This window comes from Megachile rotundata, chromosome 8 (assembly GCF_050947335.1).
Source record: "Megachile rotundata isolate GNS110a chromosome 8, iyMegRotu1, whole genome shotgun sequence".
NCBI classification, from domain to species: Eukaryota; Metazoa; Arthropoda; class Insecta; order Hymenoptera; family Megachilidae; genus Megachile; species Megachile rotundata.
In genome coordinates this window covers 13,864,832-13,890,921 of record NC_134990.1, presented here as the reverse complement: position 1 = coordinate 13,890,921, position 26,090 = coordinate 13,864,832, and the positions used below count along the sequence as shown (strand labels likewise).

The following is a 26,090-nucleotide window of genomic DNA, read 5'->3' as shown; positions in this document are numbered from 1 at the left end:
GTACCTCTGAGCATCAGCTGTGTACCGTTTCTCCTTTTTTTTCTTGAATTATTACGTTGCTAACTTTTATTTGCACCTAGTCAGAGATTTTCGAGAACATCGTGCTTGCTGTATATCATATTTCACCCCTTTTTGTCCTATTTTCATCTCGTTGTCCTATTTTTTGTGTGTTGTATTCATTTGTTATTTTATATTCAGATATTTGGACATTTGCATGTGGTTCGGCAAGTTTTTATAGGAACATGTTGCTAGGGGGATGAATTTTTGTGTGGTTGAATTTCTATATTTTTTAATTTTGTGCACCCCTGAATTTTTAGAACTTCAAATTTGTGGATAGTGGAATTTTAATATTTTTGAATTTATGCACCCTTAAATTTTTGCATAACTGAGTTTCTATGTTTTTAAATTTTTGCACCCCTAGATTTTCATTTAACCAAATCTCTATATTCTCAAATCCATATACTCTCAAATCTCCACACCCCCAAATTTCTACATCTTGAAATTCTTACAACCCCAAATTACCACATAATGGAATTTCAATATTTTCAAATTTCTACACTCCCAAATTTCAATATTTTCAAATTTCTACACCCCCAAATTTCTACACTCCCCAACTTCTATTTAACCATATCCCTACATCCTCAAATCTCCACATCCCTAAATCCCTACATCTTCAAATTTCCACGCCCCCAAATTTCTATGCAACCCAATCCCCACACTCCCAAATCTCCACATCCCCAAATCCCTACATTTTCAAATTTCTACACCCCCAATTTCTATGCAACCAAATCCCCACACTCCCAAATCTCCACATCCCCAAATCCCTACATCTTCAAATTTCTACACCCCCAATTTCTATGTAACCCAATCCCTGCACTCCCAAATCTCCACATCCCCAAATCCCTACATCTTCAAATTTCCACGCCCCCAAATTTCTATGCAACCCAATCCCCACACTCCCAAATCTCCACATCCCCAAATCCCTACATCTTCAAATTTCCACGCCCCCAAATTTCTATGCAACCCAATCCCCACACTCCCAAATCTCCACATCCCCAAATCCCTACATCTTCAAATTTCCACGCCCCCCAATTTCTATGTAACCCAATCCCTGCACTCCCAAATCTCCACATCCCCAAATTCCTACATCCTCAAATCTCCACACCCCCAAATCCCTACCACCCCAAATCTCCATATTCTCAAATTCCTACATCCTCAAATCTCCACACCCCCAAATCTCTAAATTCCCAAATTCTCAAATCCTCCAATCCTCACATCCCAATTTCAATATACACTACCATCCATAAATATCCGGACACTTGATTTCGTTACATAAAACATACAGTCAGTGTAAAAAGTATTCGTACAGTAATTAATTTCAACAAAAATGTTGTGAAACGTCATTTATTAACAAAATTTGAACAAATAAAAAATACATACACATTCTTACATAGAATACATAGACATCTAAGAATATGTATGTATTTTTTATTTGTTAAAATTTTGTTAATAAATGACGTTTCACAACATTTTTGTTGAAATTAATTACTGTACGAATACTTTTTACACTGACTGTAGTTGAACTTTGTACGAAAGGTATTTAGGGTTATCATATCATTTGTAATAATTATTATCATCTTTCTTGAGGTGTCATAACGTAATAGAATTAACCTTTAAGTACAAATTATACAATGAAAGTGTGAAAGTAAAATTCATGTCCAGAAGTACAAAGTCCAAATTTGTGAATCTAATGAAACGCTTTCGATTCTAAAAAAAATTTTCATTTCTACTGTGTTTCATTTCTATGGTGCAGAACGTATTCAGAGGGTTCTTCGATATGTTTCAAGTGTTTGTAAACTGTTGGTAGATGTTTGGGTTCCCTCAATGGAGATAAGAATGGAGGTAACGCTACGCACTCGACAGTTTCGGTTTAGTTCGTCTGTAGCTTCTTTTCCATCGAGATATGAGTTCCAAACGAGAATTATCAATCGAAAAACGTTACAGTACTCTGACCTTCGCAGACAAAAAAATCGATTTTAGTTACTGTTGCAGATACTTGAATAACTTTCATGCAACTCGAATGCATATTTCGCTTGTGTCCGGATACTTATGAACGGTAATGTATAACCCTTACTCACAATATCAATTTCCCAAAAATGTCCACCCCAAACACCCTGATTTGCACCTTCACCCTTGCATTCCCTTGCGTCGCTAAAAGCCTAATTCCCTTCCTTTGACACTTCATACCGAAAGAACGTTCCTCCGTCAAAAGCCCGGCAACTGTTGCATTCGGTTGATTTTTTCGGCCCTTATTCTTCAGCCCCGAAGACGCACCATAAAGAGCAGAAAAAAGTGGGGGACGGCACGTGTCGAAAGAGCGTCGGACGCGTTGCGTCGCGGTGGGCAAGATCGTGCGCGTCGAGGAATCGCGAGAAAAGACAAGGGGCGGAAAGGTGGGCAAACGAAACGGCACGAACGATCGTGAGCGCCCTCGACGAGCGGCGTCGGGACGTTCGGCGTCGTGGCGCGTCGTGAAAACCAAGGACCGACGGTGTACCAGTTAGTCTGCGTCCGTCAGCCGTCGCGACGTCCTCGCATCGCTGTGAGTTTCCGTCGATTTTCTTCGTTCGCGGTGACACGATCTTTCGATCGTCGGTCATTTTACGAATAAATCTACGCGTTTCGCGGTTTACTTCCAGGATTCTCCGTGTGAAGAGGGAATCGAGTCTGGACGCGATTCGATAGAAACGTAAGAGTGGCATTTTCGACACCTACTCGAGCACGGTTGTCAAACGGGTCTTTTCGGTCGCTTTGTGCCGCGGTTGTGCTCTGTTTCGTTTATTTTTTTCGCACCTGTAGTTTTTTCGGAGACGATTTGTGTATTTGTCGAGTGTTTCATATTTTCGACTCCGTGCGGTGAGTTATTCGAAACAGTGAACGACCTCGGTACGAGATTTTTAACCCTTCGATACTGAAATTTTAGGTACTGCTGTTTCGTGTGCGAGTTTCGCGAATTTTTGAGACGTGTTAAGATTTTATACGTGTGTTTAAATGATATGACAATCGTTACATGATAAATGCTATTGCACTTTGATGTTTTTTTCTGATGTTTTCAGAGATGCTTATAACATAGTCGTTGATTATGAAAACTTAAATATTGCGATGTAATAATTATTAAAATAATTACGAATATTTTTGAAGATATAGTAACCTGCATAATAATGTTCTTATCCGTTAAAAACTTGAATTTTGTATTTAATAAATGTTCAAAAAATTGCAATTCGATGTTCCACATATTTTACATGCTGTAACTGCATAGATTGCCTACAAAAAATTAAATATCGTGATATAACAAATATCTATGAAATTAAATATTTTCAAAGCTATAACTTAAAAATTATTATAATAATTTATAATTCTCTTTACCAATTGTAGAAACTCGAAGTTTGCGATATAACAAATGCACCAGAAATTCGATGCACATATTTTGAAAGCTACAATTTATTTCTAACAATTTCTTCTTTACAAAAATTGTAAAACTGACTGCAGAATAGTTCATAAAAACGACTACGAAGTACTTCATTATAAAAGCAATCAAGTATAAAATAATTTTAGTTGGAAGAAATTAAAAATGGTGACACAACGAAACAGCAGTTCGACACAGTCAATATTTTAGAAGCTATAATAATTTACAAAACAATATTTGTACCGGTTGTGCAAATTTAAACATGAGTTTAATCAATACTGGGAGCATTGCAATTTAATATTGACAATATATTCGAGCTCATATATTGACAATACTTTTAAACATGCAATATTGCTTGCAATAAAATTTCAATTTATTGCTGGAAAGAATGAGAAGGGTTAACGCGTTGATTGTCACAGTGGAAACGGTGATATGTAGTAAGACACGTTCTAATTGCTCTCACTCAGTAGAAGAGTAATTTAACGTTTCATTTATCGAATTAAGCTTTTCAGTTAATGGATCGTAAAATTTTCTTTGACTTTTTAGTTGTGAGGTAGAGTTACATATGTTGTGATATGTGGGTGTGATTGTATGTATAATTGTGCATGTGTAAGGGTTCGTATGTAATTGTGGATATGTAAGGATAGATATGTGGATGTGTAATCATGCATATGATACATAATCTTGATATGTGATTATACATACGATACATAATCTTGATATGTGATTATACATATGATATGTAATCGTGGATATGTGATTGTGCATATGATATGAAATTTTTATATGTAATCATATATGTGACACATTATCATGGATATGTAATCATGCATATGATACCAAATCTTTATATGTTATCATACATGTGATACATAATTGTAGGTGTGTAATTATACATATGATACGTAAACGTGATATGTAATCACACATGTGATATACATGTGATCTTCATATGTAATCACACATATGATACATTATTGTGATATACATATAATCATGCATATGATAAATAATCGTGGATATGTGATCACACATATGAGACATACTCGTGATATGTAAGTACACATATGAAACATAATCGTAGATATAAAATTACACATATGAGACGTAATAGTGAATATGTAATCACACATATGAGACATACTCGTGATATGTAAGTACACATATGAAACATAATCGTAGATATAAAATTACACATATGAGACGTAATCGTGAATATGTAATCACACATATGAGACATACTCGTGATATGTAAGTACACATATGAAACATAATCGTAGATATAAAATTACACATATGAGACGTAATCGTGAATATGTAATCACACATATGAAACATAATCGTAGATATAAAATTACACATATGAGACGTAATCGTGAATATGTAATCACACATATGAAACATAATCCTAGATATGAAATCACACATATGAGACATAATCGTGATATGTAATCACACATATGAAACATAATCGTAGATATAAAATTACACATATGATACATAATCTTGATATGTAATCACACATATGACACATAATCTCGACATGTAATCATACACACGACACATGATCTTGATATGTAATCACACATACGATACATAATCACACATACGCCACCTGAAACACATAATAATTCGGTACCCTCCGAAATTAATCTAGCGATCGAAAATGTGTGTCACGATTTCCGAATAGCAAAGTAAAGAGTCGATGATTGTTTTACGAATTATCCCCGCATTAGTCTTGAAACGTTTTTAATTGTCGCGGTTCGTTTACTTCGATTTCCTTAAACACCCAGGTACCCATTCGGCGTTTTTCCCGCGGCTAACAATTACGGCACACATTTTTCGCGATATTGTTCGCGTACGATGCGATACGAATCAAATAATAGACCCTTAGAAGCAATCTCGTTGAAATCTGAAAAATCGCATTACTGGTTCGGTTGAAATCTGGGCTAACATTGAAGCGAGAGACCCGTGCTTTTCTTCTCTCCTTTTTTAAGACAACCGTAGTGTCGGATTAATTTTCGCAGAAACATGGTGGCGTGGCAGCGGCTTCGAACAATCGCAATTAAATTCTTTTCGACGCTAATGACCGCGAGCACTTGTGTCTCGTGCAAATGATATTTAAATCAGTACGCGGCCTGTATATTAATCGTGCCAAACAGAGCGCGTTTTTCGTGACGACTGTGCGACTTCCGGTTAATGTTTTTTAACTGATCTCGCAACGGTAATAAATATTTACCCCTTGAATATATTTATGCTACCCTTGTAGACGCTGCTTCATTCGAAACACATTTACATATTGTAGGGTACGATTAAAATTACACGCTTATCACTGCAAATATTCTTATAAACTGTATATTAATTTTAGTTGAAAATAATGTTATCTGAACTTAGATACAGGGTTAGTCTTATTTTCAAATAATAGCTTTCGTCAAGAAGTTTATTCGAAAACAGAGATATAAAAGTTTGTGTGATGTTAAAAGAAGAAATTCAATGACTGATTCTTTCATATTTTGGATAAGATTAATATTAATGTTCAAACGTTTTAAAAGTATATAATATACTAGCATATAATGTATATAATATACAAAATACATTCACTGTAATAGAAATGAATAATTATTATTTAATATTGAATTGTTATATTCAACTGTTTGAGTCAAAGCAAAGTCAAATTTGCCGCTGCAGTCTGCGCATGCGCAGTGTTCACTGATCTTCGCTACTGCGCACACTTACGTTTCATTATAAAATGAATTTGTAATTAATTAGAATTATTATGTATATTAAATTTTGCTTTCGGTAGAAAGAGTATTTATGTTCTAAAACAGAGATATAAATGTTTGTATGATGTTAGAAAAAGAAATTCGATGACTGACTCTTTCACATCAATTTATTAAACGAAGTTAAATAAAATTAATATCAATGTACAAATATGTTAAAAGTATATATAATATACAATTATTGATAATAATAGTAATAATGTGCAATATTTATTGTAATAGTGAACAATTATCAGTTAATATTGAATTGTAATATTTAACTGTTTGAGTCAAAGCAAAGTCAAATTTGCCGCTGCAGTCTGCGCATGCGCAGTGTTCACTGATCTTCGCTACTGCGCACACTTACGTTTCATTATATATTAAATTTTAACACTGCAATTTTCTTGAAAATTATTACCTTTTGATTTTACGACGTTGCATGAAACAGAGACAAGCATTTATATTTAATAAAATATAAATTTAATTTCTAGATTTATATATTTTTTTATATATTTATATATTTTGATTTAGTGTCGCGAACATTCATACATTTTTTCCCATTCGCCGTTCGAGAAGAAACTCGTCGAAAAGAAATTAAACAACGGCCGAATTTTATTGTATTCAATTGTGGAAATGCTTGGCCCATAATATGATTTATCGTTCGCCAACAATTGGACGATATTTTAGATCGCAGGATATTATTTTGTATCCTTTCATGCCCGGGAAATTGTTCTTGTTTCCGAGGTATCGCAGTACAGCGTGGTTATAAAACAAGACGATTTATAAATTGCAGGAAGAAACGGCGTAAAACTTCTCGTTCATCTTGTACGATTAATTTTGTAAGTCATGGCGGAATGGTAGTTCGCTTTAACGAGGGGTCGGGAGAAATTCATACTTTTCGTTTTAGCTTTCTGATCGAATATCATTTCAATTACCTTTGTTATTAATTAATACGAGTTCTCTTTTATGACGGTGTCGTTGACAACGCGATTAAGATTTTTAACAACACCGAAATAATAACAAAGTATATAGGTGAAGTTCAGATAGGGCAATTAGTTTCGTTAAGGCTTTATAAGTCCATAGAAAGTTTCATGGAAATTGGTTGGGTCGGTTTTGAGCTCCTTTTGCAACAGTGTGTAAACTGCAAATAGACAGGAGGTGAGAAACTTCTTAAATGATATCTACCTTGTAAGTTCATAACGAAGGGTTCCCACCCTCAATCATAACTTACAAGTTATCGGGGAAAGCAAAGGAGTTTTGCAGTTGGTTCGGGATTGCACAAACTCTGCCGGGCTTTCGCGGGACTATCGCTTTTTTATTTTCTTATTTTCCGCCTCTTCTTATCAATTTCATCTTTTACTGAAAAATTCCGGTTTAATTGCCAGAAACTGCTTCTTCGAATCGGGCTGATCGGTTATCGATGTTAAAATCGTTTTTCGTTACGTCTATGCAAACATTAATCAGATTAGTCATTTTATAGATTAAATTGTTTAAAATATTTTAGTTTTGTTAGCTATTATTAGTATTACTATTTATTTTCTGTTTTCATTTTTGTATGTTATTTTATACATGTGTGTACTTATATGCATATGTGTACTATACATACATGTATATGTAAAAAAATATTTTATATACATTTTTTTATTTTACTTTTGTTAACTTACTATTAATTTTCTGTTTATATTTTTATATGTTATTACACACATGTGTGTACTTATATGCATATGTGTACTATACATACATGTATATGTAAAAAAATATACTATTTTATATATATTTTTTTATTCTATTTTTGTCAACTTACTATTAATTTTCTGTTTATATTTTTACATGTTATTACACACATGTGTGTACTTATATGCATATGTGTATACTTACACGTATGTGTACTATACATACATGTGTTTGTAAAAAATATACTCTTACTTATATTCTTTTTTATTTTACTATTGTTACCTTACTACATATTCTTGCACCTTATTAGATACATGTGTGTACTTACACATATGTGTATACTTACACATATTCATATATTATACATACTCAAACATGTTTTGCTTATATTATATATAAAAAATATGTACTAATGTGACAAATGTACACAATTATTGTATATAAACAATATGTTCTTAAATAAATCTACAAAATTGAAAAATAAGATATCATATGTGGGGATCGAAGAATGTTTTCAGAAATAAAATATCATATGTGAGGGTCGTATTATTATTAAAATGAACCAACATGAAACGAATACCGAGCAAATAACACGAGAGATTTTCAAAATAATTTTCAAGTAATTTTGTTACTTGTCGAAGCGGGAAAACGTGTAAACGAAGAACAATAAGCAGACCGTATATCAAAAACAAACAGTAATAGTGCAATATAAATTACTGCGCGCATTCATTATAATCAGCGCTTTATTTTGAGTTCGCATCATAATGGAACGAAAACATTCATACTGATAACCATACGGGAATATATTAAACTGAATAGTGCAGTAAATTTATACATTCTCGATGCGTTACATTGGATTAATCGCTTATTAATTTACAATAACTATTCCATATTCATTGGAATATTAAATGCATATGTGTTGCATATGTGTGTCACATGTGTGTCGTATTTGTATGAATACATATGTGTATCTTATTGTCGCATCGGTATTAACAGAATTAATATTATATATTTATACATATTTATTTACTGTCTACATAAATTACTATATGATTAAATAAAAATGAATAACCGAAATTATTTAAATAACCAAATACTATCTAGATAACCAAAACAAGTTGTCTGAATAAATAATTATAATAACTGTAATTATAATGTACTAACTGTACAATAATTTTAATAATTGATATAGTAAAATAATAATACATTGACTATGTATTAAAGTCTAAGCAGGTGCAATATTTGATACAACATTCATAGCAAGTCGCTCGAGCACCTGGAAATTAAAAACAAGACGGGTTTGAACATTTCTGTTTTGTTTTGTGCAGGTAGCGACTGATCGACCTTGGTGGTTGAGGAAGGCTTTTGGTTAGCCTCGTAACGGGGCTCATTACGCTTCTGGCACGCGCGGGTTTCGGTCGTCGAAGCGAAAAGTGACGCGAACTACATTTAACGCTAGTGGAAAGTGAGTCGGTGAAAAAAGGGGCAAGTGGAAGCTGCAGGATCTAGGATTCCTTCTTCGAGTTCCGCGGATCCCGAGTCAACGAACGTAAGTCGAAAAATAAATTTTTTCACTTATTATTCGCTCGAAAATATCGTTAACCCCGTTCGATCTATCGTTGCATTATCTGTTGTCGGGGGAGCCGATACCCCGTTACACTCTGATTAGTTACACTAATTCCTTAATGCTGCTGTTAATGATGATGATCGATGGGGTTGATAGATATCTTCGTCGGATATATCTTACGGTTGAAGATGGCGGTTTATCGTTACTAACACGTTAACTATGTTTATACGCGAACTTATTCGTTCGTGTTTTCTATTCTTTTAATTGCGAAATTAAATATAGATATTTCTAGACGCTTCTGGATACTTTCAATCTTTAAATATGGAGAATTTGAGGATAGGGATTTTAGGAGTATATGAATTTTAGGAATACAATTAACACTATTAGGAATATTAGGAATTTTAGGAATTTTAGGAATATTAAGACTATTAGGAATATTACGATTACTACATTACTAGAATTTCTAATTTAATAGAAATTAGAATTTCCTAATAAAATTTTTTAGTAAAATTGTAATTTCTAGAAAATTAAACATCTAGAAATATCCGTTAATATCTGATAATATATGATGTCTAATAATATCTAGTAAGATCTAGGAATATTTAATAATATCTAGTGACATCTAATAACATCTAGCAATTTCCAGTAATATCTAGTAACTTATAGAAATTTCTAATATTTTTTAGTAACATTTACTTATCTCCAGTAACTTCTAGTAACATTTAATTACCTCTAGTAACATCTAGTAGTTTCTAGTAACGTCTAGTAACGACTAGTAACTTCTAGAAATTTCTAGTAACTTTGAGTAATATCTAGCAATTTCCAGAAGCATCTAGTAACTTATAGAAATTTCTAATATTTTTTAGTAACATTTACTTATCTCTAGTAACTTATAGAAGTTTCTAGTATTTTTTAGTACCATTTACTTATCTCTAGTAACTTCTAGTAACATTTAGTTACTCTAGTAACGTCTAGTGACATTTAGTTATTTCTAGTAACGTCTAGTAACGTCTGGTAACTTCTAGAAATTTCTAATAACATCTAGCAATTTCCAGTAACATCTAGTAACTTCTAGCAACGTCCAGTAACGTCTAGTAACATCTAGTAACTTCTAGTAACGTCTAGTAACGTCTAGTAACGCCTAGTAACATATAGTAGCATATAGTAACTTCTAGTAGCATATAGTAACTTTTAGTAATATCTAGTAATATCTAATAATGTCTAGTAATATCTACTAACATCTAATATGTGGTAACATAAAGTAATATCTAGTAATATTTAGCAATATTCATTAATATCTAGTAATTTGCAAATATGGAAATTTTATAAATATAGGGATCCTAGAAGCATCGAAATTCGAGAGATATTATAATTCTAGTGATATAGACATTATAAATATTCTAAGAATACAGAGATACAATTAGTATATAAATTTTAGGCAGTTAAAATTTGTGGAAAATAAATAAAAGAATATCTTAGTGAGCCTTGCAATATACAGAATCTATACCTCCTACCCATAAAATCTACGAATTCTAGAAATAAAAAAATTCAATGAATCTAGCGATTTCGGTTCCCCAATTCTGCTCATTCATACGTGCCCATTGACTCCATGTTTCCGCGCGTTTATGAATGATTCATTCACGTACTATTACTATTACTACCACCACTATAACGCGCGGCTGCGGAAAAAAGTGGGTCACCGAGCTTTCGGAATTTCTGTAGGGTGCAGTTTGAAGTGTGATATCTTAAGAACGAATCAGCGTATCAACTCGAAACAAAGCGTGGATTTTCACCCTGTTCTTTTTTCCACCCCTTTCTTTACGACGTTCGTATTCCACGGGAGACCGGCACGGATTTTTGTACCGTTCGTGATTTATCGGTTCGAAACGATATAATTGTACGATCGCGACGATTGTGTTAGTTCGCGTACCGCTATTGGTGTTTCAAAGCTGACATTGCCGACGAAAGCAATCGGTGCAGTGAATTCTATACACAAAGCGTGTTTACGCAGTAACGATAAGTGCTTCTCGTTTTGATCTCGATTGTTCCGAGATACTGTATTCCAAACATCGATATATATATTGTTATAGTGGGTAAACTACAATTATTGGGTCAATAAAATCATATCGGGATCGTTTGCTAACGTAACGAAGGTAAATTCTGCAGGCTCGGTTTTTACTGATGGAAGCTTTATTTAGAAGTTGGGGTGTAGGGAAATTGGAGTATTGGGGTGTAGAGGTGGTCAGATGTGGGGATGGTAGAATATAGGGGAGTTGGTATGTAAGGATTTTGGGAGATAGGGATATCGAGACGTAGAGATACTGGGAGATAGGGATATTGGGAGATAGGGATATTGGGACGTAGGGATATTGGGAGATAGGGATATTGGGAGATAGGGATATTGGGAGATAGGGATATTGGGAGATAGGAATATTGGGACGTAGAGATATTGGGAGATAGGGATATTGGGACGTAGGGATATTGGGACGTAGGGATATTGGGAGACAGGGATATTGGGACGTAGAGATACTAGGACGTAGGAATACTAGGACGTAGGGATACTAGGACATAGGGATATCGGGACAATGAGATATCGGAACATAGGGATATCGCGACGTAGGGATACCGGGACAATGAGATATTGGGACATAGGGATATCTGGACAATGAGATATCGGGACATAGGGATATCGGAACGTAGAGGTGGTAATGGGACATAAGGATATGTGGACATAGAGATATCGGGGTATAGGGATATCGGACCGTAGTAGTATCGGGACATGGGGATCAGGTCATAGGTACATCAGAACATAGGCGTATCGGGACATAGGTGTATCAGGACATACATATGTGTATCGGGACATAGGTGTATCAGAACATATGTACATATGTCGGGTCATAGGTGTATCGGCGCATAGGTGTATCGGGACATAGGTGTATCAGAACATATGTACATATGTCGGGACATAGGTGTATCAGAACATATGTACATATATCGGGACATAGGTGTATCAGAACATAGGTGTATCGGGACATAGGTGTATCAGAACATATGTACATATGTCGGGTCATAGGTGTATCGGCGCATAGGTGTATCGGGACATAGGTGTATCAGAACATATGTACATATATCGGGTCATAGGTGTATTGGGACGTAGGTGTATCAGAACATAGGTGTATCAGGACATACATATGTGTATCGGGACATAGGTGTATCAGAACATATGTACATATGTCGGGTCATAGGTGTATCGGCGCATAGGTGTATCGGGACATAGGTGTATCAGAACATATGTACATATGTCGGGACATAGGTGTATCAGAACATAGGTGTATCAGGACATACATATGTGTATCGGGACATAGGTGTATCAGAACATATGTACATATGTCGGGTCATAGGTGTATCGGCGCATAGGTATATCGGGACATAGGTGTATCAGAACATATGTACATATATCGGGACATAGGTGTATCAGAACATAGGTGTATCGGGACATAGGTGTATCAGGACATACATATGTGTATCAGAACATATGTACATATGTCGGGACATAGGTGTATTGGGACGTAGGTGTATCAGAACATAGGTGTATCAGAACATAGGTGTATCAGATCATATGTGTATCGAGACATGGGCATATCGGGACATAGGGATATCGGATTGTCGGATCATAGAAATGGGTGGACGACTAGATATGTAGGTATAGACGTATGTTCATATGTGATGACATAGGTACGTAGGGATGCAGAGATATCAGTATATGGTGAACACAGATACGTAGGGATATGGCTGTATTAGTATGCGGGGTACATAAGTATACAGTATGTATAGGAATACAGATATATTGATATGTGAAGAACATAGGTAAGAATATATATCAGTGTCTATGACATATGTTAGAGTATAGGAATATCAGTATGTCTTGGAAATATGTTGGAGTTCATGCATATTAGTATCTAGGTATGACATATGTACATACATACATATGACATAGAAATGTAGGAACATAAAAATTCAGATAAATCATGTTCTGAAACTCCGTAAGTACATGATCCACATATGAACACATATCCTCCTGTGTACCTACCCTCCAGTTATATTATAATTATCAGTACATATACACATCCAAAGATGTACCATACGATCTCAGAATCTAGACATGTATTATTTGAATATAATGAACCTCTCCTGTTCATACAATAAATGTCAATACAAAATGTATTAATTTTCAGAAACTCTATAAAATGTATAAATAATACGCGGTCTAACCAAAGTGTAATTTATGAAAGATCAATTTCTAGAGCTTCACGTCCATTTACTAATTACTATTGCCCGATAGTATACAGACTTTATGACGCTCATTAACCATACGCGTGTGTACGTGTACCAGAAGCGTTAGCTGTATCGGTTTTGTCATTAGCAGAACTTCTATTTTATGTAATAAACTGAAAGGGATTTCGAGCGAGAAATACTTTGATTTTCTCTTGTTACATGAAACTATAAACTATGAGCTGTTAACACCGTCGAGGTGCGACATCGATCAGCATCGATAATTATCGAAGATATTATTAGAAGTAACACCGTAACACTTTTATCGTTTCGTCGATTATTTGATAAAATTAATGGCTAATAGATTTCGTTTCGTCTCCTATGGAAAGCGTATTAATATTAATTAAATCCATGCCAATTAACGAAGTTCCATTATCAGCATGGATTTATCACGATCCCCCTATTTCTCAGTCTTGCATAAAATGCAGTTATTGTGGATTTAATATCAAAGAAATATCAATTCGGAATTAAATAAATACGTTTATGAATAAACGCTATCAGCCCGTTATTTAAGCCGGCAAATGGGAAATTTGTGATCTCGTGTGGCTTTTAATATATAACATTTTGCGAGTATTATTGCGACATGTAAAAATACGTAAAAATTCGTAAGCTGTTTTTAATTATACACTCTCATAGGTAATGCATGCTTGCATTAAAACATTAATCTACCTAGGCATTATGCTGGATCTGATTATTTTCGCAACAATCGGTAGTTTACTTGGAAAATCATTTTTTTTATCAACTATCATTCTGTTATCTTAAATTTCTAGTTTAAAAAATTTTTTTTAAGGTATTTCTAATTTTAAATTATTTTTTTAGGTCACTTTGGGGGGTAATTTATTTTAGGAATTTCTGAAATTTAGGGGAAGTTTTCACAATTTTTTTTTAATTTATTTTGGAAGATAGCAATTTTAGGGAAAATTTCTGAAATTTAGGCAAAAATTCTATAATTTAGGAAAGATTGTTAAAATTTTTTAATTGCATTTTGGAAGGTCATTTATTTTGGGGAAAAATTCTCATATTCAGGGAAAGTTTCTAATATTATTTTAATTTATTTTGGAAGGTCGTCATTTTGGGGAAAATTTAGGGGAAATTTTAAAATTATTTTAATTCATTTTGGAAGGTAAAAATTCATTCTAGGGAAAATTTCTATAATTTAGGGAAAAGTTCTAAAATTTTTTAAATTTATTTTGGAAGACAGCAATTTTAGGGAAAATTTAGGGGAAATTTTAAAATTATTTTAATTCATTTTGGAAGGTAAAAATTCATTCTAGGGAAAATTTCTATAATTTGGGGAAAAGTTCTAAAATTTTTTTAATTTATTTTGGAAGACAGCAATTTTAGGGAAAATTTAGGGGAAATTTCTAAAATTATTTTAATTCATTTTCGAAAGTAAAAATTCATTATAGGAAATATTTTTAAAATTCATGGAAAGTTTTTAGAAATTTTTTAAATTCATCTTGAGAAATAGCAATTTTATGGAAAATTTCTAAAATTGAATGTTACTAAAATTATGTAAAAATTCAATTTGGCAATTAGAAATTTATTTTAGAGGAAAGAAATAATTTTCATTGACATAATTCCTATAATTCTTTGTCCTACACATATTTTATTCTACATAAAGTGATTCTTGATATTAATTAACCTGAAATAACATAATAATAAAAAACCCTAAATTAGTGAATTAATTTCTGCCCTCCAGCAAACTTCCCAAATTCCCCCAAAAATATTTTTAATTTTCCCAAAAGTTCGAAAACTAATTTTGTAAGGTTTTACTCGAAACAGACCTCTAAAAGTTTTCCAATAATACTAAAATCATTTCCGAATGGTACCATTCTTTATCACTTCGATATTTTTCAGCTGAACGTACCGTTTCCTAAGGGTGTTTTCGTATGTCCGTACCTCTTACACGGTGAAACTGCGCGTATACCATGGTTTACTTAAAAGAACGAGGAAAAAAAAGGAAAGCTTTCATGAAAACTCGTGCTCGGATAAATCTGAAAGCAGCACGGTACGTGGTCGTCCTTCAGGACTGGCCGGCAAAATTGGCAAATGGTGTATTTCGTTTCGATGCCCACGGCTGCAAAAAGCGATACGTTTGGATCGAAATGATCCATTGTATTGCTTTGTATGCGTATTGCTGTACGCCGCTACGAATATCAGTTGTCGTCCCGGCATAATTTCGTTTCATCGGGAATAATGATGCTCTCCTCGTCGGCTGTTTCGCGTATCGTTTACGTCGTTCGTAAAATAATCTCAAAAAAAAAAACGACTCCATGTATTTTCCCCGTTAAATATTTACACGGTGTTTTGTCGATTTTTCTTCTATCGAGGCGATTATGGAAAAAGAAAATTTTCATGAGAGATTCTTCTTTCAAATTAAGAGAGAGATTTTTTCTTTCAAATTAAAAAAGTTAATAAATTTAATTTATGTAAGAAGTGTACCTATAAAAATGATAATAATGTATAAATAATTAAAATGAATGTTTAACCTGTAACTTATAAGAGAAATAATTTTTTGAAAGGCACAATTAATTTCAATTTTTGTTCGAAAAATCTGTCACACGTTTAATGTACAGAGAACTACTCGATACAATAGACAGTAGAAAAAGAAGAGGAAAGATAGACTGAAAATGGTACGGAAATAAGAAGTAAACGTTGGGAAACAGGGTGAACGAGACACGAGAGAACAGGCGAAAAAATAAAGACGGTAGGGAGAAGGGAGAAAAAAAACGGCGGGTAGAGAAGGATAGGGGATGGGAAGAGAGATTGTAAGGGGAAAAGAAAGAGAGAATGATCCCAAAACCCAAAGGAATTCCTGGCACCGCGAAAAATAGGGCTCTGGAGCCCTCTTACCATTTCCAAGTTACGAGAGACATTACCGACATATCCCGCATAACACAATGGTGGGCAAAAGTCGAGGATAATCGAAGGGAATTTCACCGTGAGACAGGTCAATACGAAGGAAAAAAACAACTTCGGTAAATTGCAGGTAACGTACCGTTTCTGTTTCCCGTCGCTGATTGAACGGCTCTGAGTATTACGATTTATCATATTCTTCCTTTTGCTGATGGGGTCGTACATTTTCTACGAATGTCGGTCAAACGTTTGGGTTTCGTTATATTTTTCCTTTTAAATTTGCTGATTTTACGATTTTGAATTTTATTGGGGATATGGGGTTTCGGGGGATTTTTGAATTGGGATGTGGGAATGGAGGGATGTTGGAGGTTAGAGATGTTGAGATGGGGGATATGGGGAGATGGGGATGTAGGGAGATGGGGATGTAGGGAGATGGGGATGTGGGGACGTGGGGATGTGGGAGGTAGGGATATGGGGACGTAGGGATATGGGGACATGTGGATGTGGGGACGTAGGGATATGGGGACGTAGGGATATGGGGATGTAGGGATATGGGGACGTAGGGATATGGGGACGTAGGGATATGGGGGCGTAGGGATATGGGGACGTAGAGATATGGGGACATGTAGATGTGGGGACGTAGGGATATGGGGACGTAGGGATATGGGGACGTAGGGATATGGGGGCGTAGGGATATGGGGACGTAGGGATATGGGGACGTAGGGATATGGGGACGTAGGGATATGGGGACGTAGGGATATGGGGACGTAGGGATATGGGGACATGTGGATGTGGGGACGTAGGGATATGGGGGCGTAGGGATATGGGGACGTAGGGATATGGGGACGTAGGGATATGGGGACGTAGGGATATGGGGACGTAGGGATATGGGGACGTAGGGATATGGGGACGTAGGGATATGGGGACGTAGGGATATGGGGACGTAGGGATATGGGGACGTAGGGATATGGGGACATGTGGATGTGGGGACGTAGGGATATGGGAACGTAGGGATATGGGGACATGTGGATGTGGGGATATGTGGACGTGGGGACATGTGGATGTAGAGACATGTGGATATAGAGACATATGGATGTGGGGACATGTGGATGTAGAGACATATGGATGTGGGGACATGTGGATGTGGGGATATGTGGATGTTGGGATATGTGGATGTAGAGACATATGGATGCGAGGACATATCGATGTGTGGACATTGAAATATCGAGACATAGGGATATGTGGATGTAGAGACATCTTTACATATGAGAATATCAGTGCATTCTATATATGGCAATATATACACACATATGTATGTCGATGCACACGTTCATATGTATGAGGACGTATGAACATCAGGACATACGGATGCCAAGATATGTTGATTCCGAGTCATATAAATATTGCAGTATGGGGTTATATCGGTCCTTAGTGACGTCAGCCATAGGTATACCATACCATGTGTAGACATCAGTACACATGTAATGATATCACCATGTAAGGACATAGTAACGCAGGAATATACTTACATCGTCCAATTATAAAAATGTCGCAATACAAAGATATCGCGATCTAAAAATCTTTGAACACACAATTCAAAAGTATAGACATCTAAAAATGTGTAACATGTGATCCACCAATCAAGGCGATATAATCACTCATGTTTCACTGTGAATATTTACAAAACACTTGCATGATTCCATTAAATTTTTCCTTTCGAATTTCCATCTACAGTTTCAAAATTTGTTACAAAATACGAGCTTCTCTGAGTTCCTAAATTGTATTTATCAATATACTGGATGTGAGGGATACAAATACCCAGCAGTGTAATCAACTGTAATAGGGTCCTGTAAGTGCCTGTGCCCCATATACTATTTACAAGCGCTGTATTGCATTATAGAGTGTCTCATGTTTTATTCGTGAATCAACGCTGTGCGTGACTGCATCGAAGTAATTTTGTAACGACCGTAACAGCAATGTATATTGTCAAATGTACTTGACAATTCACGTTGTAAATTTATAATTATAAATTGTCTTACAGCAATGAAATGAACTTCTTCACTAAAATTTTAACTGAACTCTTTATATCAACTTGACATAAAACACAGAGAAAAAGTAGTATAAAAATGTAATAAGAAGAATTATAACTTAACATCAACGAACGACTACATTGATCAGATTTTACACCAATTCCAATATCAATAATTCGTTCGAACTAATTCCGCGAAGGTCGAGTATTCTTATCAGTGTTAGCAGTTTTTCATCGAATATTTCCATAGCGAAAGGATGAAATATATTCGTGGAAATCTCACGAAACTGCAGTAACATTTATCTCCGCTCCTTTTCCTTAACTGTACCATCGGTTATTTAAGCACAGCGGCGCTGTTCATCAAATTCAGAGCCAGAATGATAGCAGGCTTGCGTGGCTGGAAATCCCTGGTGCTGAAACAGCTCGGCGATAGGAGTCTAGTCGATTTTATGCAATGCATTTTAATCGCGAGTTTAAACGTTACATAGCCGACACTCGGGGCTGTGGTTCGTTTGAAAATTCGGCCAAAAGTTTTTCACGCGAGACGCCGCTGATGCGAGATGCAGGACTTTTTATACTGTTGTCAATAGGTGAAATTTATTTTGGAGAAGTCGATTGGGAATTTTGGGAGAGGGAGAATTTTGGGATGAAGGAATTTGGGGGCGGGAAATTTTGGGGATTTGAGAGTGGGGAGTGTGAGAATTTGGGGGTTTCACGATGGGGAGTGTGAGAATTTAGGGGTGTGTGAATTTGGTGAATGAGAGAATTCTGGGACGTGAGAATTTGGGGAATGAGAGAATTCTGGGACGTGAGAATTTAGGGGTGTGCGAATTTGGGGAATGAGAGAATTCTGGGACGTGGAAATTTTGGGGGTGTGAGAATTTGGAGGTTTGAGAATTTGAAGGTGTGAGAATTTGGGGATGTAGGAATTTTGGGGTGTGAGAATTGGGGGATGTGAGAATTGGGGGATGTGAGAATTTCCGGACTGGCAGAAATTTGGGATGTAGGAATTTTGGGGGTTTCACGATGGGGAGCGTGAGAATTTAGGGGTGTGTGAATTTGGGGAATGAGAGAATTCTGGGACGTGAGAATTTGGGGAATGAGAAAATTCTGGGACGTGGAAATTTTGGGGGTGTGAGAATTTGGAGGTTTGAGAATTTGGGGATGTAGGAATTTTGGGGTGTGAGAATTTGGGGGTGTGAGAATTGGGGGATGTGAGAATTTCCGGACTGGCAGAAATTTGGGATGTAGGAATTTTGGGGGTTTCACGATGGGGAGCGTGAGAATTTAGGGGTGTGTGAATTTGGGGAATGAGAGAATTCTGGGACGTGAGAATTTGGGGAATGAGAAAATTCTGGGACGTGGAAATTTTGGGGGTGTGAGAATTTGGAGGTTTGAGAATTTGGGGATGTAGGAATTTTGGGGTGTGAGAATTTGGGGGTGTGAGAATTGGGGGATGTGAGAATTTCCGGACTGGCAGAAATTTGGGATGTAGGAATTTTGGGGGTTTCACGATGGGGAGCGTGAGAATTTAGGGGTGTGTGAATTTGGGGAATGAGAGAATTCTGGGACGTGAGAATTTGGGGAATGAGAAAATTCTGGGACGTGGAAATTTTGGGGGTGTGAGAATTTGGAGGTTTGAGAATTTGGGGATGTAGGAATTTTGGGGTGTGAGAATTTGGGGGTGTGAGAATTGGGGGATGTGAGAATTTCCGGACTGGCAGAAATTTGGAACGTAGGAATTTTGGGGGTTTCACGATGGGGAGCGTGAGAATTTAGGGGTGTGTGAATTTAGGGAATGAGAGAATTCTTCTCTAACGCGTAGTAATCTAACGCGTAGTTAACCAATGTGTAATGTAATCCTCGCCCTCTGATTAGTCCGTGTTTTTCCTTAATAATTCAAAACCGAAGCGTGAGACCTCATTTTTGCAAAGGGAAATTTTGTTCAGAATCGCGTCAGCTACTCTCAAGTTGAAGGACGCACACTAGTTGTGGAACACCCTCTATACTAATTTACTATTACTATGCACTGTTACTATGTACAAATTTACATATTCAACCATTTTTATATTCTGAAGTTAACAAGTTCTCAAATTACTTTCGCATGTTTCTAAATTGTTAAGTCTCAAAATTCAAATTTTTACATACTTTAATTTCTCATATGCACTTGTTCTCACATATTTATATTCACGTGTACTCAACATTTTCAAAATCCTTATTACCGAAACCTAAATTGCCACATACCAAACTATATCCTCAAATTCTCACATCCCTGAATTCCTATATTCCCAAATTCTCGCAATCACATATCACGTACCTAAATTCTCACATTCCTACATTCCTATTTAAGGATATTCCCATATCCCTAAATTTTCACATCCCCAAATTCTTGTTGAAGGCGAGGAGATCCGTGGACGAATAGTGTCGTAATTAATTATATACAAAGCACAAAAACTATTTATTTAAGAACGATATAAAATACAATCAGAATTACGTGAGAAGAAAATTAGAGATCAAAATTGAATCGAAACATGCGAACACAAGAAGGAACGAACAAAATCTAACATCGCTAGATGGAGACAAATGTTAATGCTAATTCGTGTATCGCTCTTATATTACTTTTATCTCCAATAATTCTCACCCTAACCTAACCTAACATTACAACTCTCGTCTTAACCTTGCGACAAAAATTACCTGACTCCAAATGAAGCACCTACAAGACCACAGATTAGGGAGTTAATTTCATTCCGAATTAGATTTCCGGTATCTCGAGCCAATGAGCATCCACAAAATAATGCGCAACAGAAAGTTAATTCTAGCAGTGCGAAAAACCTGTTGGTTCGACGGTGAGTCGCGGTCGAGCACATCTTTTTCCACCCCCGTTGTGATTCTTTCCGCGTAACTTTCGCTCGAGCTCTCAACGAGAATCATGGAAGCTTATTACGAAGCTTCTTGCAGCCGCGGTCTCATAATTAAAGTCTGGAGACGCCGAGTATTTTCTATTAACATTCCTGGCTAACCTAGCGTGCTGAAAATGACCACAGCCGGCATGGCTGTGTTGCGACACGGGCCATTGCGACCCGTCCACGCATTTCCGGACAACGGTAATGTCACGGAGACATACTTATACTTGCCATTCGCCCTTGTACGGATGGAATACTTAATTTTCGAGCTCGATTAGCTTCTATGTCACGACTTACAGAGTGGTTTCGATGCCGTTGGTAAATTGTGTGGAAATGAAAACTCGTAGTAAATAATTTTGATTGCTGGTATTTTGGTCTTGCGTGGATTTCGAAAGATTTTATTAGAGTGGGGAAGTTTTTATGTGGTTTTTTTTCGCGGGATTTTTGTTGGCCTTATATATCTTATTCAGAATCTCGTCATTTCAGGGGGGAATTATTTAATTTAAATTTGAAATTCGTAGCAATCGTACATAAGTAGCAAGAATAACGATCGTTAGAGAGGGAAGTTAAACAACAATATTACCCTAGTTAGTAAGTAATATTATCGCGCTGTTAAGCGCTCGCTTAACAAGTTTCGAAGTATCTAACATTGGTTACTTAATCATTCTGGGATAGGTGTAATAATACTTGGAATCGACGTGTTCGTAACGAATGGCGGACGTTAATTAAGTAAAATTGCATACGAACTCGATTCATCGCAATATCACCGAATTGAATAGTGCCGGGTCTGTTAATTCACTTCGTAATCGACTTAATTAAACAGCATCTTGCTTACCCTCGTTCGTTTCAAAGATTCCCTTTAAAATGACCCCCATCTCGTTCGACAAATATACAGATCGAATTGTTATTTATTTAATTTAAAAGTGTTTAAATTGTTGATAGCGAAATAAAAATCGGACATATAGAAATATCGAAACACGCATTCGGTTTAATTGAAATACGCCGAAGAGTGATTCGATGAAAAAGCTTTTAACCGAATGACGGCATTTTATGAATGCTTTCAGTATAATATTCTCGCGAGAAAAAAAAGTGAATGAATGTTTTTATCAGTTCCTATTGTTTGCGAGTTATGCATTACTTTTGTACCGAGGCTATCAATTATAATAAAAAAAATAGTTACGGTATGTTTAAAATATTCAACGTTCAAATGGTAATCGTCGATTTTCAAATTTTTAGTGAAACATAAATAAATTGAACTCGATGTTGTATCTTTGTAATTGTTACGCGATTATTTTATCGCTGTGATATGATTTTTATAAATTGGACTCATGTGGTTGTCACGTGTTTATTATTTTATTTAATTTTCAATTTTTATATAAATTGAATTGTTGCATGTTGTTTCATCGTGGTAAAAAATATTATTTTATTAAGATGAAATTATCATTCTTTTTTTATAAATTAAGTTTGAATGTGTTCATTACATGTTTATTGTTTGATTAAAATAGAAGATGTTTATTATTTTATTAAGATGAAATTATCATTCTTTTTTTATAAATTGAATTTTAATGTGTTCATTACATGTTTATTGTTTGATTAAAATAGAAGATGTTTATTATTTTATCAAAATGAAATTATGATTCTTTTTTTATAAATTGAATTTTAATGTGTTCATTATATTTTTACTGTTTGATCAAGATAAAAAATGTTTATTATTTTATCAAAATAAAATTATAATTCTTTTGTTAAAAATTGAATTTTAATGTGTTCATTATATGTTTACTGTTTGATCAAGATAAAAAATGTTTATTATTTCATCAAAATAAAATTATCATTCTTTTTTTATAAATTGAATTTTAATGTGTTCATTATATGTTTACTGTTTGATCAAGATAAAAAATGTTTATTAGTTTAACAAGATGAAATTATAATTCTACTTTTTTAAATTGAATTTTAATGTGTTCATTATATGTTTACTGTTTGATCAAGATAAAAAATGTTTATTATTTTATCAAAATAAAATTATAATTCTTTTGTTAAAAATTGAATTTTAATGTGTTCATTACATGTTTACTGTTTGATTAATTTAAAAAATGTTTATTATTTTGTCAAAACAAAATTATAATTCTCTCTTCATAAAATCAATTAAAAAGTAATCATAACATCTTCATTACTTCATCAAGCTAGAATTCATCAAACTACCATTCACTACAAAAATAAAATTAAAACACATTCATTAAATATTTACAATTTGAAAGATCATAAAAGATGTATATTTTACAAAGATAATAAAAATGAATATTTTTGTAGTGAAATGAATTTAAGTAAAATCGTTATATGAATATTATGTTATGAAGCAGTTTTTTGATGTTGATACGAGATAACGTATGTACGTAACAAACGATGAAATCGTTCTGTATTCATTCGGTGTGAAAATGCAAAATAGATAGCAAAGTCTGCATATTTTGCAGTTCGATACTTATCCGCTGTTCGACACGAGGAAATGACATTCAACTCTTTCGCCTATCATGCTATAAATTTGATTTACTTTGAAGCGTGTCTCCATGATCTACAATATCGAACAGTGATATGATCCGTGCATGATCAGACGCTGGAGCTCCACTTTCGTAACCGGTGCAGCTACTATATTTTTTGTGATTAATTTTGAGTATTTGTATTGTTACTTAATTTTGTTATTAGGAAATTTGGGAATTTGGGAATTTAAATATTGGGAAATTTGAGAGTTTAGGAATTTGAGAGTTTAGGAATTTGGGAATTTTGGAATTTAGTATTTTTGGAATTTGAGAGTTTGGGAATTTGAAAATTTTGGAATTTGGGATTTTTGGAATTTCAGAATTTTGGAATTTGAGAATCTTGGAATTTGAGAATTTTGGGATTTGAGAATTTTGAGATTTGAGAATTTTGGGATTTGAGAATCTTGGAATTTGAGAATTTTGGGATTTGAGAATCTTGGAATTTGAGAATCTTGGAATTTGAGAATCTTGAAATTTGAGAATCTTGGAATTTGAGAATCTTGGAATTTGAGAATCTTGGAATTTGAGAATCTTGGAATTTGAGAATTTTGGGATTTGAGAATTTTGGAATTTGAGAATTTTGGGATTTGAGAATTTTGGGATTTGAGAATTTTGGAATTTGAGAATCTTGGAGTTTGAGAATTTTGGAATTTGAGAATTTTGGGATTTGAGAATCTTGGAATTTGAGAATCTTGGAATTTGAGAATCTTGGGATTTGAGAATTTTGGGATTTCAGAATTTTGGGATTTGAGAATTTTGGGATTTGAGAATCTTGGAATTTGAGAATTTTGGGATTTGAGAATTTTGGGATTTGAGAATTTTGGAATTTGAGAATCCTGGAATTTGAGAATCCTGGAATTTGAGAATCTTGGAATTTGAGAATCTTGGAATTTGAGAATCTTGGAATTTGAGAATTTAGAAATTTGAGAATCTTGGAATTTGAGAATTTAGAAATTTGTCAATTTGCTAATTTGGATATTTGACAATATAGAGCTTTGAAAATGTTTACTCAAAAAAGCAAAAAATAAAAAATTAGAATATCAATTAATTAAAAAAATGGAAGTTCGTGAAATTCAGAAAGGAGCGATCGTGATTTTAATTAGTATAAAGAAACGGGATATGTTTTTGAAATGTAGAGCCAGGGTCGCAATGCGGAAACGGACAAGGGGAGATCTGCAATTACACACTTTTAATGGGAGAAACTTTTTAAGAGAGACATCTCGTTAAAGCGAAATACCGTAGCAGCGTTGCGGAGCCAAGAAACTAATGCTACTCCGAAAGAAAGTAAACCTAACGCGAGATACGGTTCAAGACACTTGTATAAATAACACTGTCCAACAAATTTTTACTTCTTTTTTCTTATATCTTGCTATACCGAATAACTGATCCATAGACGCAAAATTTTCTCTGCCTTCATTGCGAAAGTTATTGGAATTCTTTTTGCGCAAAATTATTCTGTTGACGTTCGCGTATTTTCAATTAAGCACTTTATATGTTTAAACAGTAAGTTTCGTTTGCAGTTTTCTATTCGTGAAGTAGTGCTTGCATTTATTATTTGCTTAGGTCACTCCGAAACCCAGAAGTCATACGTCACTCGTAATTCCATCTTCATCCGAATTTAATCTAAACCGATAGAAAATCAGAAACTGTTTTCCCTCCGTAATGTCACAAAAATTGCTAGCCCACTCCGAGCTTCGTAACACGTAAAAATTCTTCGAAGTCACGCTCGTGTCATCGAGTATACAGCAAAATAAACTCTGGTTATTCGAGGTGAAATTCAAATCTGGTAGTTTTGAGCGAATCTGTGTGAACAAATCTGGTAGCTAAAAAAAGTATCAAGTTCTAAATATCAGGTTTCAGGTATCATGTATCAAGTTCCAAGTATCAGGTTTCAGGTATCAAATATCAGGTTTCAGATATTAAGTATCAAGTTCCAAGTGTCAGGTTTCAGGTATCGGATTTCAGGTACC

General features: G+C 34.7%; 1 protein-coding gene across 6 annotated transcripts in view; it reads left to right on the top strand.

The window, feature by feature from the left end:
- LOC100881697 (uncharacterized) overlaps positions 1-26,090 on the top strand; it is a 497,276-nt gene that overhangs the window by 56,779 nt on the left and 414,407 nt on the right. For 4 of the 6 annotated variants that reach the window (XM_076535024.1, XM_076535026.1, XM_076535021.1 and 1 more), the window contains one exon: positions 9,228-9,448. The gene's annotated coding sequence lies outside the window, so the exon portion shown is untranslated. The other 2 variants (XM_076535022.1, XM_012289165.2) reach the window with 2 other exon arrangements.